Source organism: Marmota monax, unplaced genomic scaffold (genome assembly GCF_021218885.2).
Source record: "Marmota monax isolate L192 unplaced genomic scaffold, Marmota_monax_Labrador192_F-V1.1 WCK01_AAM20220418_F8-fsc00041, whole genome shotgun sequence".
Lineage (NCBI taxonomy): Eukaryota > Metazoa > Chordata > Mammalia > Rodentia > Sciuridae > Marmota > Marmota monax.
The window spans coordinates 10,785,543-10,802,850 of NW_026695238.1; positions in this window are offsets into that span (position 1 = coordinate 10,785,543).

Genomic DNA, 17,308 nt, shown 5'->3' on the forward strand with positions numbered 1-17,308 from the left:
TGATACTGGAGATTTGAACCCAGGACTGTGTACATGCTAAGAAAGCACCCTACCATTGAACAACATCCCCAGTCCTTTTTGAGACAGGGTCTTGCTGAGTTTCTCAGGCTGGCCTTGAATTTGTGACTCTCCTGCCTCAGTCACCTGAATCACTGGGATGACGGTGTGCACCAGTGCACCCAGCTGTACCATTAACATTTTGTAAGAGTTTTCCTTTTATGCCCCCTTGGAGGAAACACAACCACTATGGTTTGTTGCTGCCTGATTCATGAATCAGTCTTCTCAAATAAAGACTTCAAAGTTTTAATGTGTGTCAGTTACTATTTTACCATGACTACATGAGAGGCTATAATCATGTCAGCATAGAAAGTTCAAGTCCCAGCCCTGAGTTTTTGTTTTTTAAGCTTCAAATCTCAGATCTTATATCTCCTCCACAAAGGCTGCTGTCAAGTAGAATTACACTAATTGCTTTCTCTGAGATTCCAAAGGGGTAAAATCAGAATGGGAACCTCTTAGGAAGCATGGTGGTATGCTCTTGTAGTCCCAGCTACTTGGAGGGCAAAGGCAGGAAGATACTTGAGCTCAGGAGTTTGAGACCAGCCTGCGACATAGTGAGATCTTGTCTCAAAAAACAAACAAAAAATAAAAAATAAAAAAACAACAGTAGCCAAAAGAATGAGAGACCATCGTACCCACAACAACACATTCATTACCCATCACTCCTCACACCTCTCCCCAAACTCCTGCACTCAGTCCAGTGCCTTGCATGCAATTGATATTCTTATCCACACTGTTATTTGTATCAATTTTGCTGTCTTAGGGTTGGTTCTAAATCACAAGGATAAAAGGGGTGAAATTTGCGTCTTCACTCTTATCAAGGAAAACAAATAATAACAAGGCCAAAACAAACATGCTATATATTGTGCTTTTCTACAAAAGCTTCTTTGTTCAAAGGGACAAAATGTGGTTTGTAGAGAAGAAATTTCACTTTTGTTCTCTGATGGTTGCTTCCCTTACTCCTCATCATTAGGATGCTTCTGGCGCCGGGTAACTGGCTCTACTTAACTGGCTTCAACAACGAGAAAGCCTGGGCTTGCAGACTGCAGCGTTGAGAGCACGGCCAGGGTTGGCCACATTCGGAGACTCCAGTTCCATCTCCCTGGGCTCTGCCTTCCCCTGTGGGCTGACTTCCTCTGTAGGCTAATACAGCCGAGTTTGGGCCTCAGGTTCTGACTTGATAGTTTCCAGAGGGGAAGACAGACCCTCTCCTCCTCTTGCTTTCTCCTTAATATGAGGACACTCTCCAGGATGTCCCAGAAAACCTCTCCTCACTCCTCCCAATTCACATGCTCATCACTGGGCCAGTCACTGACAGCTGGGCTGGGTGTCCATAGACCCCACACACAACGTGGGAGCTCAGCTGCTGCTGAGTGACTGGGGTTGTCTGGGGATGGGGTAGTTACCTGAACAAGCATGAGGATTGACAGGAGTGATGGAGGATGATATAAAGTTCTTCCGCTTCTCCCTGGCACCCTGCAGCTTTATGTCTCTTTCTGCAAAGTGGTTTGGTTTTGTTCCTATTAATGAGATGGTGGGTGGGCTGAACTTAGAAGAGAGAATCATAAGTCTGAGGACTGTCTGGGCAACTTAGTGAGACCTTGCCTGAAAATAAACTAAAAATGGCTGGGGATGTGGCTCAGTGGTATAGTGCTTGCCTGGCATGACTAGGGTCCTGGGTTCAATCAGAAATAAGAGAGAGAGAGAGAGAGAGAGAGAGAGAAACTCTCTTCCATTCTGTGTGTTTTATGTTCAATGTAAAGTTGGCAGTTCTTCCTAAGATGAAACTGGAGGCCCAAATGATGCCATAGAGAACTTGAGGGGCAAACCAGCAATGGTGGCATGTTCCCAGTAGGTGTTTAAAAACATAAAGATTAAAATACATCCAGGCAGGAAGACGGGCTAGGGGAGCGATGCATTCCTATTGAGGATTTGGAGGGAGGAGTGAGTTAGCAGTACCTTGAAACAACAAGGAGTTGAAGAACACAGGACCACCGTGCTAGGTCTGTGACCCACTAAAAATCACCCCAGACCCACATGATCTGTGCATGTGCAGGAGCAATGCTAGTTTAAGCCCCTGTTTCAGCAAATGAAGCCTTTTTTTTTTTTTCAATTAAGGAAAAGCAGATACAAAATTTAAAATGAACTTGAGACCCTAGATTAAAAACACATAAATAAGAGAAAACATTGAAGGCTGGGGGGAAATTATTTGATCTGCCACTAATAGTAATCACCATCTCATACTTTCTCAAATTGTTCAACTCTTTTTGGAAGAGCTTGAGGTATTTATGGTACTGGCCTGATAAAGATTTAGTGGTGATATATAGTACTGTAAGCTCTGGGGAAAAAAAAAAAGAAATTGGGGCACAGGAAAAAATAATTTTTCTATTCTCCTTTGTGAAAATTTCTAGGAGAACATGTGAGGAACTATTAATAGTGCTTACTTAGGCACAATGGGAGTTGGGGCCAGGCAGACAGGGAAAGAAAGTCCACATTCACCACCGGTCTGTGTGGTAGGCATTTAAAAATACATCATGAGCTTATATGACTGGCATAATTTTTACAAATACAATAAAAATAATGAGCTTATTAAGTGAACCCCCTCCCCCGCCACCTCTGCCAGCTGATGGAGGAAGTTGGGACCTGGTTTACTTATTAGCTCTGCTGTGTTCAGTGCTCCAGTCTTTCCTGTGAAGAACTCGTGTTTGAGTCATCCTGGGCAGCCTCACCCAGCAGGGGAGGAACGTGGGTGACAGAGCTCAACAACAAAAAGGCATGGACGCTCTCACCTATTTGCTTTGTACAGATGCTTCACGTGCTAAATATCACTACAAGTCGCCCCTAAGCCTCAGCTGCATGGTGCTCATACCCTAAGAAGTGCCCAAAGACCAGACATAGTGCATTTGAGACTGGAACAGGGTTTTGACCAAACACAAGTGACAGATTTTAATCCAAGTTAGTGCAACAGTGCAGAAAAGTTCAGAAGTTAGGGGGAAGCAGGAATGAGATAGGAGATAAGCAAACGTTGCAATCCAGGCAAGATTTAAGGTGGGGATGACTCCTCAATAGTAAATAAATCTACTTAACATTTCAAGTACAAGCATTATTTTGATAATGGACTCAAAGAGTTTAAAAATATACTCATTTGTATGTTTTTTGAGGAACAGGGTTTCACCATGTTGCCCAGGCTGGTCTCAAACTCCTGGGCCCAAGTGAACCTCCTGCCTTAGCCTCCCAAGCAGCTGGGACTACAGGTGCACACTACTATGCCTGGCCAAAATAGGTATTCATAAGTATATGTATTTAATAAGGATTCTCAGTACAACCAGCTTGCTTTCCATACTTTGAAAATGCCTGGGCTAACTTCAGGTTTGTAACAACTCTTTGGTCTTTGGAAGTATTAATTCAAATAAGATTCACAAAACTAGGCAAACAAAAATATGACGACATGTGGTAACCTGTGGCAACCTTATCCCAAGTATTTATAATTCCTGTTTACTTTTTAAATGCTAGTCTTTTGGTAACACTTCATAAAGCCAATTGACTTATCCCTTTTTTCCCCTGACCCTGTAGCATAGAAATCTATGTCATAGATGAGATCAAGACCAGTGACAAATTCTGTGGAAAGTTGGGAACGGAATAGTCAACTACGAGCTTTACGGTCCTTTTAAATCTGAAGAGAGAAAACTTATGTTCATCTCTCCTTGCCTTCCTTCCCCTTATTCTATCCCTCCATCCTACCCGAGTTCTCTTTTCCTTTTTTCTTCTCCCCCACCCCCAGTGCTGGGGATTGAAACTGAGGGCACTCTACCACTGAGCTACATTCCCAGCCCTTTTATCTTTTATTTGGAAACCAGTTGTTGCTAAGTTGATGAGGCTGGCTTCAAACCTGTCATCCTCCTGACTCAGCCTCTTGAGCCCCTGGGGCTCCAGGCCTGCACCACCATGCCTAGCCATAAAATATGTATTTCTATAATTTTCTTATCTTTCCCTTTTTCTTTTTGCCCCCAGCACAGGGGAATGAACGCAGGCCCTTGTGCTTGTCAGGCACCAAGCTGCCACCAAGCTACATTCCCAGTCTCTTTTTCGTGTTAATAAAGGGCGAATGGTGGGTGTTGGGGTAAACATAAATCAGCGCCTAGGAATATGTGCTGTTCCTGGTGATGAGACAAGGACTCATAGGAATGTGACACTGAAGGAAATGGACAAGGAAACTGGCCCCTTCCCTTGTCTCCAGTCTTCAGGTGAGGATCAAAGCAGTGACCTCGGTTGTAAAGAATGGATTCACAAAACATCTGAAGAAACCCACCCGTGCAGGGGGCAAGCAACCCATCCTGTATATTCCCCTGCTTCTAGGTGCCCTGCGACCCTCCATTGTGTCCCAGCCTGCCACCACCGAGGAGCATGAGTAATGAAATGTCCAAACACTCTCCAGTTGAGTCCTCCAAGTTCTTCTTTGGGATCAGGAAACAACAGCCCTGGGGTTGAACAGTGGGTATGATGGGGGAAGGGGGAACCTATTAAATTCTCTTGAGATTTCTTTTGTTTTTTGCTATCAAAGATTTTTCTCTTGGGGCTGGGGATATAGCTCAGTTGGTAGAGTGCTTGCCTCACATGTGCAAGGCCCTGGATTCACTCCCCAGTAACACACACACACACACACACACACACACACACACAGAGATTTTTCTCTTAAGGTTTTGACTTTAAAGATCTGCTCTGCCCATACAAACTTTTACTTGGAGAATATATAGAAACAATAATACAAGCCTCCAATTAACAATAGGGCTCTACAGATCAAGGCAGTTATGATGGTTTCTTTTTCCTTTTGCATTTAATCGTTTCTTTTCCGTAGGCCTGTAGAATGCTATTTATTTGATCTGGGGTCTTATGAAAGTTAACACAACCTAAACCTCGAAATAACTAGAATAGGTGACTTTGTTTCTCTGTATAATTGTTAATACTTGCTTATCTTGAAACTAGGAATTAGTTAAGAATTTTATTGGAAGGGCTGGGTTTGCTGCTCAGTGCTAGAGCACGTGTGAAGATCTGAGTTCCAGCCCTATCACTGGAAAAAAAAAATTTAAAGGTTATTTCAAAATACCGTGTGCTCCTCGGAGCCATTTAGCAGGTCGGGTGGTCTGCTCTGCTTGGACCTGAGTGATGAAGAAAAAGTTAAGAGTAGATTTAAATTGGGCTTTCTCAGCCTCAGCGCCTTGGCCTTGACATGCTAGTCTGGAATATTCTTCATCACGAAGGGCCAGTCTGTGCACTGTGGATGTTCAACAGCACCCATGGGCTCTACCGGCTAGATGCCAGTAGTGATCCCTTCCCCTCAGCTGTGACACCAAAAAAAAAAAAAAAATCCCTCCAGATGTTGCCAATATCCCCAGGGGGACAAAACTATCCCCAGTAGAGAACCATTAATTTAACTCCTGCTGTGTTTAATGATCAGTCTCTCCCCAACAGTTACTTCAGAAACTTTCAAAAATTAAAAATGGTAGCAGGATAAAACTTTACACTGCTCTAAATTTTCCTTGGTCATTTGCCTGAGACAGCATGTCACAGCCTCTCCCAGACACTTGGGCCTGCTCCAGGAATGGACTTTGATGATCTAATAGATCTTTTTCCTGCCTCAGTATTCTGGCTAATGACAGCATAATCAATGCATCGAAGCAGAAAACATGCTGAGAAAACAATGGGAACAAATTCTCCCAACGAGCTTCTTTTTGGTAGCCTGGGCCAGACACAACATGGCAGTGTGTATTTTTCATAGAGTAGAAAACTCCAGTTATCAAGAGGAAGCAAAAAGTCAATCTTTTTATTGTATTCAAGTCCAGCACACAATTATATATAGACAGAGCTAAAATGTAGTCATATGAAGAGAAATCTTGAAATATGCTACCAGGTGGCTTAAAAATCACAGCCAAATCAACATATTCAATTTGGCAGTAAAGCGCCTTACTTATTTCCTATTTGGGAAATAAGTCACACTATGCCTCCTAGATTAAACTGAATTATGAAATGTAGAAATTGAGACTTAAGAACAAAAACTATTTTTTCCCCTCTCTCCTGCTTTCTTTTGATTTTTTCCTTCCTGCCTTTTTTCTTCTTCTCTCTGTTTACACATATAAGAAGAGTTGATTCAACGCATCTGGATTGTGAAATAAAGCATGCAGTGTGGATGGGTCAGTACGAGTATCATGTACTGTTAATGTTTGATTGGATATTTGAAACTAAGCAGCTGCCTTTGGAAGTTCTGGGAAGAAAGGAGTGTGGGTTTTACTGGCTTCACTATAGCATGAACAACTAACCAAGGACAAGTCTTCAGTAATAGAAGCCGAACTGTATTCCCCTAATGGCTTCCTAGGGGGTGAACTTGGCCCACTGCCTGCACCACCCACATGGCCTTCTGGGTCTGAAAACATCTGTGAGGAGAACCCAGAGGGGGTCATACCAGTTATTAGCTAGTGTAAGGAGTCCACCTTATTTTGATTCTTTATTTTTTGTGGTATTGGGGATTAACCCCAGGGGCCTTTGCATTTTAGCCAAGTGCGGCACCCCTGAGCTACATCCCCAGACCTTTTTTATTTTTGAGATGTCTTGTTAAGTCGCCCAGGCTGGTTTTAGACTTTAACTCCTCCTGCCTCAGCCTTCTGAGTAGCTGTGATTACAGGCATGTGCCTTGTGCTCAACAAGGTTTCTGCCTTATTGAAAGATTCTTATTAATGATTTCCAAACCTCATTAACAGAAGTTAAAGTTGAAAACCAATAATGATCTGACCTTTAAGCATCCTATGCTATAGACAAACTGAATTCTCTATCGCGTTCCTTTGTTTTCCACCAACAGCCTTAGCCCAGCTTGTTTCCTCTTTGTGGGCCACTTGTCCTCCAAATCCTGCTCACCATAACTGCCACCTCCTCCATGAAATCTCCCTTCCCTTATCCTTCCAGACCAGGGAAGTCATGTTTCCTATGAAATACCACCTCAGCACCTTATCTTACTGCTCTTGTATTTTGTCTTCTTTGAATTTCTGTGTTGTTTTCATTACACAGAAAACCCTTTGGGGAGGGGTCTGCATCTAGTTCTTTGTTCCATTCCCCAACATGTAATTTTGGACTTTGTACAATGTTCAGCAGATAAAATGTTAAATAAATGAGCCATGAGATGTCGTGGCTGCACCTGAGTGTGTCTATCTGGAGTATGAGATAATGCAGCTCAGCTGCCCTCCAAACCCATCAGCATTCCCAGGTGAAGAAAGGCAAAGGGCAGTTATAGATCAGATCCCTGAGGTAGAGTTGTAATCAATCCCTTTGCAAGCACGTGCCAGCATTTCTGCCTCCGTATCTTTCTGCATATCTGCAATGGAAAAAATGCCCTGGGAAACCCGGGCTAGTTATTGAAATGGGGCATATTACTAAAGATACAGCAGTTCTTTTTCCTCCTTTGATAAATAACACATCCACCTGCTTTTTCACATTTAGAAATGTGAAACTCGGTTACATCACCTAGTCCTATCCTTTTGTACGGATCACTGCCAGAGAGATGTTGAAATGACACTACCCCTGACCTTTCCAGACAAGGCAAGAATGCAAACTCCAGAAGGCAATCCTCAGGGATAAGGAGGGCCAGCGTAGAGTTCTGCACAACCTATTGGATGGTTACTTTATGTAAATCCATGTTTTAATGAGAGGAACTATTTGAGATGAGAATCTTCTCCCAGAGAATGAGAAATGGATTTCTTTAAATTGGCCTTGCTCTGGGTCTGTCTTCCTCCTTGCGAAGAACTGAATTCCGGCAAAACAATTTCATGGTTTCTGCTAATTTATGGACATTGCCTACTTTGCAGTTTCTGAGATTCAGCTAATTTTGTTGTCAAGGTGTTATGCCATTCTTTGGGTCTCTGCTGGGACAGCCGATGGAAGAGGGCCTATGTCTAAGTCCTGGCCCTGCCCCTGCTGGCAGTTTGGTTTGGGGAAAGCCAGATAACCTTTCTGTCTCCCAGTCTCCATCTGAAAAATGAAGATGATGACAATACACATCTCCCAGGATTGTTGTGAAACTGCAATGAGTCAGCACAGGTGAAAGTGCACTGTAACTCGGGCATGGTGGTGCATGCCAGCAATCCCTGTCATTCAGGAGGCTGAGGCAAGAGGAATGCAAATTTTTTCCACTGCTGAGGGCAGCCTCAGCCATTTAGCAAGAACCTATGTTGACAAATAAATAAATAAATATATCTGGGGATTCACCAAAAAACAAAAAAGATTATAAAGCCTACAATGCTATATAAATGCCAATTCTTTTTGTTGCTTCACCAAAATATGACAGCCAAACAGTACATTCATTTCAAATCAATACATGTGTTTTTGTACACCTTCTCCATATAAGGTACAGGAAATAGAAAATTAAGTAAGAGATACCGAACTTGCCATCAGAGAACATCAGATCTGGAAATGAAGTTAAGAAGACAAATGAGTTTAATTATATATGCTTTGTGAGTCTGGAAAAGTAGCTTATTTTTTGAGTTTTGGTTCCCACATCTGTTAACACAAATGAGATAACATACATAGGCACTGAGCCTACTACCTAACCTATCTATTTGCTCAGGAAACAGTACCTTTCCAAGAAATAAGAAAAGTGCCAACCAGAATTATAAGCATTCAAATTAATAACCAAGAACCATTTTATCTGGTTGGAAAAATCTGGAAAGCCTTCATCTAAGATTTAGAATCTACCTGGAGGCTTGATGGATAGATTTCTGCTTTGAAGATAATAGTATCATGCATTGTTTAAAAAACTTTACATGTATTATCATCTTATTTAATACTAAAACATGGTTAATATTGTTTGCAAATAAGAAGACCAAGGCACAGAAGAGTTGAAGTGATTATCCCAAAACCCCACCAATGGTTCAGAGTAGAGTAGGCAGCAGATCCAAGCAGTCTGGCTTTTGAGGCTTAACTCAACCACCACTTAGAAAGGGACAAGGGGCTGGAGGTAAGGGGGCTGACAAGGGACAAGAAGCAATTTAGGAGCAGAGAAGACAAATGAAAAACCTAATATCCAACTCTCAACTTAGTGAAAAGAAGAGGCACAGTTAGAGGAAAAACCCCATGTAATGGAAAAAGCTGAGGACAAAGGGGCAAGAGGGACAGGACTGTCACAGAATCGCAAGCCACAGAGGGGGACAGAGACTGGTTTGCCCCCTGAGGTCAGCTTAATGCCTATTGATTGTGTAGACAGCTAGAAGGAGGGTTCCAGATTTTGTAAATCTAGGTCAGATTGAACATGTGGCCTGGATTTTCTTGGGAGGTTTCCTTGTCTAAAAGACCTACATTATCCTTTCATCAGGTCTTGAAAATTACATGCACTTTTTTTTTTTTTTTTGGCAGTACTGGGGGTCAAATCCAGGGCCTCATACATGTTGGGCAAGTGCTCTATTCATTTATTTTAATTTTGAGACAGGGTCTTGCCAAATCGCCAAAGCCAACCTCAATACTTGTGATCCTTCAGCCTCACCCATCCAAGTTTCTGGGATTGCAGGTATGGGCCACCACATCCAGCCATCTGCACTTCTTTAAAGGTTAGACTTGAGATTTTTTTCAAATATGCACAGTAGAATGTCACTGTGTGCATGTTTAATTATTCATGTCAGAATCTAGCAACCCCGCAAAGCACAGAGAAGGAAACAACAAACCCTCCAGTTTTTACAACACAAGCATCAACAAAAATGCTGAATTTCTGGGGCTGGGACCATAGCTCTAAGTGAGCACTTGCCTACTGTACATGAGGCCCTGGTTCTATTGTCAGAATTAAGCAAAACAAAACAAAGCAAAAACCAGAAAAACCCTCATATTTTCCTTAAGAAGCCTAAAGACTCAAGGTACATCTATTTTGTAATGTTATTTTGCATGAGATTTGCCCTCCACTCAAATTCAGGATGCTATGGACACATTTTTATCCCATCTTAAGTGTCAGACTTTCTCTTTGATGGAATCAAGATGTCTTCATAGGGCGCAATATTGTTAGCATCTAGATTCAAAGTTGTTTCCTCTGCAAAACTTAATTGGGTAGGATGATGATTATTCAAAGATAACACATTACATTGCCTGAGTTTGACCCCTGGGCCTATCATTTTGCTGGCAGTGCAGAGAGCATGTCTCTGAGCTGTTTTTTGGCTCCTAATCATCTGAGCTTACCTCTGAATGCAAAAGTAGAGTGGCTGAAAAGTAGGTAGCATAAAATATTCCATCATAAAACCACAAAAGAATCTTTCTTTGCAAAATATTCATGACTTTTAAGAAGTTTCCTTGTATATTCATTTCTGTTTCTCATCATTGAGTGAAAGGAAACTTAGTGTTTGATTAGAATAATATAAGCAACTGTTTTATTTTTATTTTTTCCAAGAAGACCTAAGAAACTACTATGAACTTCTTTCATAAAAAAAAAAAAATTACTGTGAAAACTACCTGGTTGCACTTTTTTGTCAACTTTGCTCCCATTAAAATAGGTAAAGACATAAATGATATGTCTTTAGGGGTGACCTTCTTGCACTAATCAATAGTCAACCTAGAATAAAGCCTTTACTCATTCTTTTATTCATTCAATCATGTATTCATCACATATTAATTAAGCACCTATTAATTATGGGCCACTGGATGGCTGGATGTGGTGGCCCATAATTAAGTACTTAGCACTATTCAAGCAAGGGACTTGGAACACATTGGTGAAAAAACAGGAAATGATTCCTGCCCTCTTGGGCTTATAGTTTGGGGAGGATAGTTAAATAATAAACAAGAATAATAAATAAATGAGAGAATTATAAATTATCTAGGAAGTTCCTCAGTACTCTAGAAAAAACAAAGTGGAGCAGGATGAAGAGTGGTGTGCATAGTGTGGAGGAGAGGAGAAGACAGATTGACGTTTTAAATAGGGCCTTCATGGAGAGGCCCAGAGGAGAAATTGAGTTGTTGTTCAAGCCAGCGTTGGACTCCAAACAGAGGTAAGAGTTCCCAGGCAGAAGCCTGTCGTGTTCCACTGTGGTGAGGTGGACACTGCGGCTGGAGGGAGCGAGCAGAGCAGCAGCCTCGCAGGAGGATGGGGAGGACAGAGGTGCTGGGCAAGGGGTTGGAGGTGGTCTGGGCACTGCAGGAATGTGAATACCAAAGTGACAGGATCCCAACTTATTGTTTAAATGGGCATGGTGGTGGCAGCTGTAATCTTAGATACTTGGGAGACTGAGGCAGGAGGGTCCCAAGTTTGAGGCCAGCCTCAACAAATTAGCAAGACCATGTCTATTTTTTTTTGCACAGAGGATTGAACCCAGGGGTGCTTTACCACTGTGCTACGTCTTCAAGTCCTTTTAATTATTCATTTCGAGACAGTTTTACTAAGATGATCTGAGACTCTCTAAATTGCTGAGTCCCGCGTCAAACTTTTGATCCTCCTGGGTCACTGGGATTATATACATGCACCATCCCGCCCAGCTAAAATAAAAATGTTTTAAAGGACTGGGGGTCTAGTTCAGTAGTAGGGTGTTCCTGGTTTCAATGCCAATTTCAATGTCCATAAACAGAGACTCACCCAGACCAAAACAAACAAACAAAAACCCTCTAGTACTGTGTTGAGAAAGGACAGTAGAGGAGGTCACTGTGACATTAGGGGGAGCAAATTACTACTTTCTAAAGTCACGCCAGAAAATAGTAGAAGCCCTTCTTAGTTTGCGTTGTTTTAAATTAGAACATCAAGCAAGCAAACAAACAAAACCAAAAAACAACAACAAGAACACACTTCTTGCTCAGTCACACTTCTGTACTTCTCCCTCCCCTGGAGCCCTCCCCAGCACAGGAGCCACATCTCTGCTTCTCCCACTCTGCAGGAGCACTGGATCCCTAGAAGCCAGCTAGGCAGTTCCCTCCCAGGGTGGTGCAGTTATGTCACAGAAGACAATCACTGAGGGAGGGCCACTGAGGCAAACACAAGGTTGGAATGTTCTAGAAGTAGTTCTGGAATGCTTGGTGATGCAAGCAAACAGTAGATCTTAGGAAGGGGCAGGCAGGACACTCCTTGAGTCTCCCTGATGTAATACATACACAGTGCATCTTCTTAGTGATAAAATACAAAACAACATTCCTTCCTGTGGGTTTCTGTTGACTCTGATGCACTGCAGACTTCTCAGTCCATTGTTTTTTCTTTTTCAAAATCCAATGGTAGAGATAAAATCCAAGAGTAAGAGAAAGAGCAAGAAAGAGAGGGGCCTGGGGTTGGGGAGATCCTATGTAAAAGGGGATAAAAAAAATTAAGACCCAGAACCTAAGAGCAATAATAAGACTGAACTTAAACCTTCTGAAAAAAAAGTCTTCCTAGTCTATGTAAACATATGTAAGTTATAAGCAAGAATGCTTAGGGCCTTCTTCATTATTTCACATGACTAAGAATGCAGGTATAGCTATTCAAAGAAATCCTAGGAGAGATTACTGCCCTAGAAAGAGAAATCTCCAGGCCTCTGCTGAACCAAGTAAAGCCATCTGAAAGTTTAAGTGGGGCTACAGGGAAACATCCAATCACAGGAGATTGCAAACGAAGGGAAGGTCGTTTAGTTGTTGAAGAGCAAACAGGAGGCAAAGCTCACTGCCAACCAGGACAATTTGGAGTAACCCTGGAGCAGCAAGGATCCCAAGGCTACGCCCCTGTGGTTACAAATGGTCCAGGTAGTGAAGGATGCCCGCTCCAGGCCAAGGTGGAAGGATCAGTGTACAAAGATGTCACAGTACTTAACATTCCTGACGAATGGTACTCTTGCCTTCATATCTGTCTACATTCAAATCATTTTAGAAAGATGAGCTGCTGGTCTATTTTTAAGAGGCCTGAAGAGGACATAATACAAGCTCTCTTAGTGAATGCAAAGATTGTTACTTAAACTGAATTCTTCTTGGGTTATCCAGGGCCTATTTGCTGGAATGTAAAGCTGTTTTCTTTTGTCCTGGCCTTGGTTGAGAATGGAGAAGCGCCATGTCACACAAATCCACTGTGGAGGTCCCGTCACTGTCTGTGTCTAAACATGAGACGTTGGACTCTGCTTCCTGTCGGTCCCTGTCTTTAGCCTTCATAGCTGGGTGCAGTGGTGCACACCTGTAATCCTAGCTTTGAGAGGCCAAGGCAGGAGAATCGCAAGTTCAAGGTCAACCTGGACAGTTTAGTAAGATCCTGTGTCTCAAAATAAAAAAGAGCTGGGAATGTAGATCAATGGTAGAGTGCCCCTGGGTTCAATCCCCAGTTCAACAAAAAATAACAAAAAATTAAAACCCAACCAAACCCAACCAAGGCTCTCCTCCCCACCTGGGCCATCCCTGCAGACAGCCTGGGGACTTCAAGGACTAAGAGGAGGGAACCTGTCATCACCAGGGAGATGTTGATAGGAAAATCTGGGTTCCTGTTCCAGATCTGTCACCGGATCCTTCATTTTCCTCAGTAAGGCAGGGAAGATTTTAACCTGGGCCCCTGGATCAGGCTGAGATGCTATTTTATATATTGAGTGCACAGTCCAGGAAAGGGGGCTTGGTATCACTTATCGATTCTCAAAAAGGGCTGCACCCCAAAGCTGTCAAGAGTCACTGGCCTGTGTGATTCCTAATACTCTTCCCATTTGAAATTTTGTAAGTGAAGATCCCTCTTCATGTAGTGGATAATTACATGTCTGCTCACAGTTGGGAAAAGTGGCAAAGTTCACTTCACATGGAAATTTTGTTCTTACAGAGAATAGAACCATATTAATCAGATCTGTGGAAGACGCCTCAAGTAGACCAAAAAACGCCAGCCACATTAAGAAAGGGGAAGTAGATGTTAAAATGACTCTAAGAACCGTGGAATATGAAAAACGTGACATTGTTCTCGATAATTTCTTGTGTTTTAATGACTCTAAACCAATGCTCATGGGGGACAAAGGTTGCTCACTGGGTTCCCTGGGGACAGCAGCCGCAGCTGCAGCAGCCTCATGTTGACTGTGCTCCACAGCTGCCTGGCTGCAATCAGGCCGCAGAACTTCGGGCAGGTGCTCGGAAAATAGTTTAGCCACGTTCACCAAATGTGGCCGTTGTTGACCAGATAAAGTACTGTGTGCAAGAGCACAGAGGGGGCTGCAAAAGTGACACAGTGGTATGACTGCTGGAGAGGGTGCTGACCGGGGAGTGCGCAGTGAAAGGCTGGAGGAATCGGATGCCAAGGGACTTAGTACCAGCTGTGTTGGTGTCCTAGGGCTGCAGGAATAAACCTAGGTGGCTGAAAATAACCAGGGTTTTATTCTTGTAGCTCTGGAGGCTGGAAGTCCAGCACCAGGGTGGCAGCAGGTCTGTGCTCCTTCTGAAGGCTCTAGAAAAGAATCCTTCCTTGCCTGCTCCAATCTCCAGTGGTCCCCAGCATTCCTTGGCTGGTGGCAGCATAACTCCAATTTCTGCCTCTGTGTTCCCATGGCCTTCCTCCCTGTATGTCTGTATCCCCTCTGGACTGAGGGTCCACTTAATCAGATGATTTCATCTTGAAATCCCCCAATAATTCCACTTTCAAAGACCCTATTTTCAAAGGTCACATCCTGAGATTCCAGGTAAATATGAAGTTTTGGGGATACTTCAGTCCACTGCGGCAACACTGTATACAGTTTAACTCACACACACACACACAGATATAAAGACATGTGTGTGTATATATTATATATATGCAAAATGAGATTGTATCCATGTATTATTTAGGATACTTAGAAACAAAATGAGTCACATGGTTCATTTCTATAATTCCAGCTACTTGAGAAGATGAGGCATAAGGGTCACAAGTTTAGCAAGACCCTGCTTCATACACACACACACACACACACACACACACACACACACTCACCGGTGTAAAGAGAGATGGTGCTTTGTGGGAAGAGAGGAGAATATAATGATTATGATAATGATCCCTAGTGATCACTATCTGCTAGACACTAACTGATTTTGGTAGACTGTCACTTTCCCTTCATAGTAATCTTATGAGGTAGGTGATATTTCCCCCACACAGCTTAGGAAACTGAGGCCCAGAAAAGTCAGTTACTTGCTCAAGCTTCCAGGGGAGATCTAAGATTGGAACCTGACTGTTCGCCCCAGACCCTGAGCTTTCAATCCCTGTGCTGCACGGTCTCCTCAGGCATAGGCACACAGTGGAGGTAGAGTTCTGATGAAAGGAAAGGCTTCACCATTTCCTAAACACACACACACACAGAAACATACACACACACACACATACACACACACACACACACTGCTCCCCTTCCCACCCCACATAAAACATGGAGAAATGAGCATGCTGCTGCTGCAGTTAGAGAGGGTATGGAGTATTCTGTCAATAAAATTGATGCAACAGAACATTGTCAGGTATTTACTTAAGTCAAACGGAAACTTGCATGGACTGAGAACAGTGGAGAGGCTCATGCACACCACCAACCTGCCTTTCAGACCACAAGTATTCTGACCAATCAAAGTGCCGCTCTGGTCAAAGGGTAGCCACACAAGAGGTGGCTTGCTCACAGCAGCTTCTGGCAAAGTGCAGGCAAAGTGCAGCTGAACCTCTGTCGTGGTGGACATCCTGCCTTACCGGCAAAACACTGAACCAAGAGGGGACTGGTAGGTATGTTCAAAACAGCAGAAATAACGACTGTGGTACTTACATTTGTGGCATTTTTCTCATTCCATGTTTCCATGCCCTTGTGAATCATTAGTAGCCCAGGGCAGAGGAATGATAAAGCAAGAGGTTATCCAATGGTAAAAACAGTGCTGGGCTTCTCCCCAGGCACTTCCTCAGGGCTCTCCCACTGTGGAAGGCCACTTTGCTGTAACGCTCTAAGCACAGACAGCAAGGACCCATCTGCAGTGACAATTACTGAAATGAATCTTTGGGACATTTTTAGCAGGGTAGCTTGGTATGTTTAACTTTTCAGGTAATTTCCTTCATATAAGTAACTTTGTAAGTGAAAATAAGTCAATTGTGTGCACAGCCTGAAGCTCTGGGGGTGGGGAAACCTCGGGTTAAGCAAGCCCAGTTAGTATCCCTGGTGTTGGAACCCCTGGAGCCCAGCTTCGCACCAGGAAAGCAGCACGTGCCCCTGGCCTTTCCTGCTGTCCTGCAGAGCTGGCTTGGACTCCCAGGAGGATCTGACGGAGCACAGCGCTGACTGAAGCAAGACCACTGGTCTTCAAATCCAGCTTCATGGTTTCTTCATGGTTTCCCTTGGCAAGCTCCTCAGCCCACAGCTTTTGTTTCTTCATCTGTAAAATGGGCGTAACAATAAAATCTACCTCCAAGGCTGCTGTGAGGATTACTGTGCTTTCTCTACAGAAAGTGCTTTGTGTATGGCCTGGTACCCAGCACTGGAAATGCCAGTCGTCGTTTTGGGGGTATCAGGATGGGAGAGTCCTGTGCAACCAGATCTCTCCTCGGGGGATGGGGGGCAATGTGCCATCAGTCACCAGGGCTCAAGGAGTTACTCTGTGCTCAGTGCACCTGAAGTTGTCTGATGAGCCACTACTTATCTGCTAGTACTTTGGTGAGAAATAACAAAGGGGAAGAGATGAGCTTTTATTTATAAGAGACCCACTTTTAAAATACCACCTCCATCTGACCCCTTCAAAATGGAGGGCTGATGGGCAGGGTCCATTTTCCTTTTCTGTGGGTTGAACAAGCGCTGTGGGTGTTTCTTTTCTGATAACTAGAGCAGGTTTCTTTCCCCACAGGGCCCTCTTTCTTTCCCCTGAACCAGATGGGAAGATCCCCTTTCTCTTTTCAGTAAGGGCAGGAACAACGTCCCATTGACGAGGAGAATGGGGCGTTTCTTACCCGGAACTCTCTTCCTGCTGTGGAGGCAGGGACCTAGCCTCTCTCCCTTGGCTTCTGAAGATTCTGATTCAAGTTCTCTCCAGGCAGTTAGGGCAGCCCAGGATCCTGATGCCAGCTCATACTGACCACAGGAGGGAGGCTGCTTGGTGGCAGAGTCTCCGAGCCAGGTGGTTGTATCTGCGTTTCTGACACATGCGACTCTGAGAACTGCCCCTGTCTGTCCCAAGGCCTGCACCTGCTTGACCAGCTGGCAGCATCCCCCTTTCCACACCACGTTCGCCACGGCTGCTTCCTTTTCCATTCAGGCCCCTGGTGCACTACGTTAATGTGTTTATTGTCTGTTCTCTTTCATGGGAACACAGGCTCCAACAAAGTAGGGATCTTGCCTTG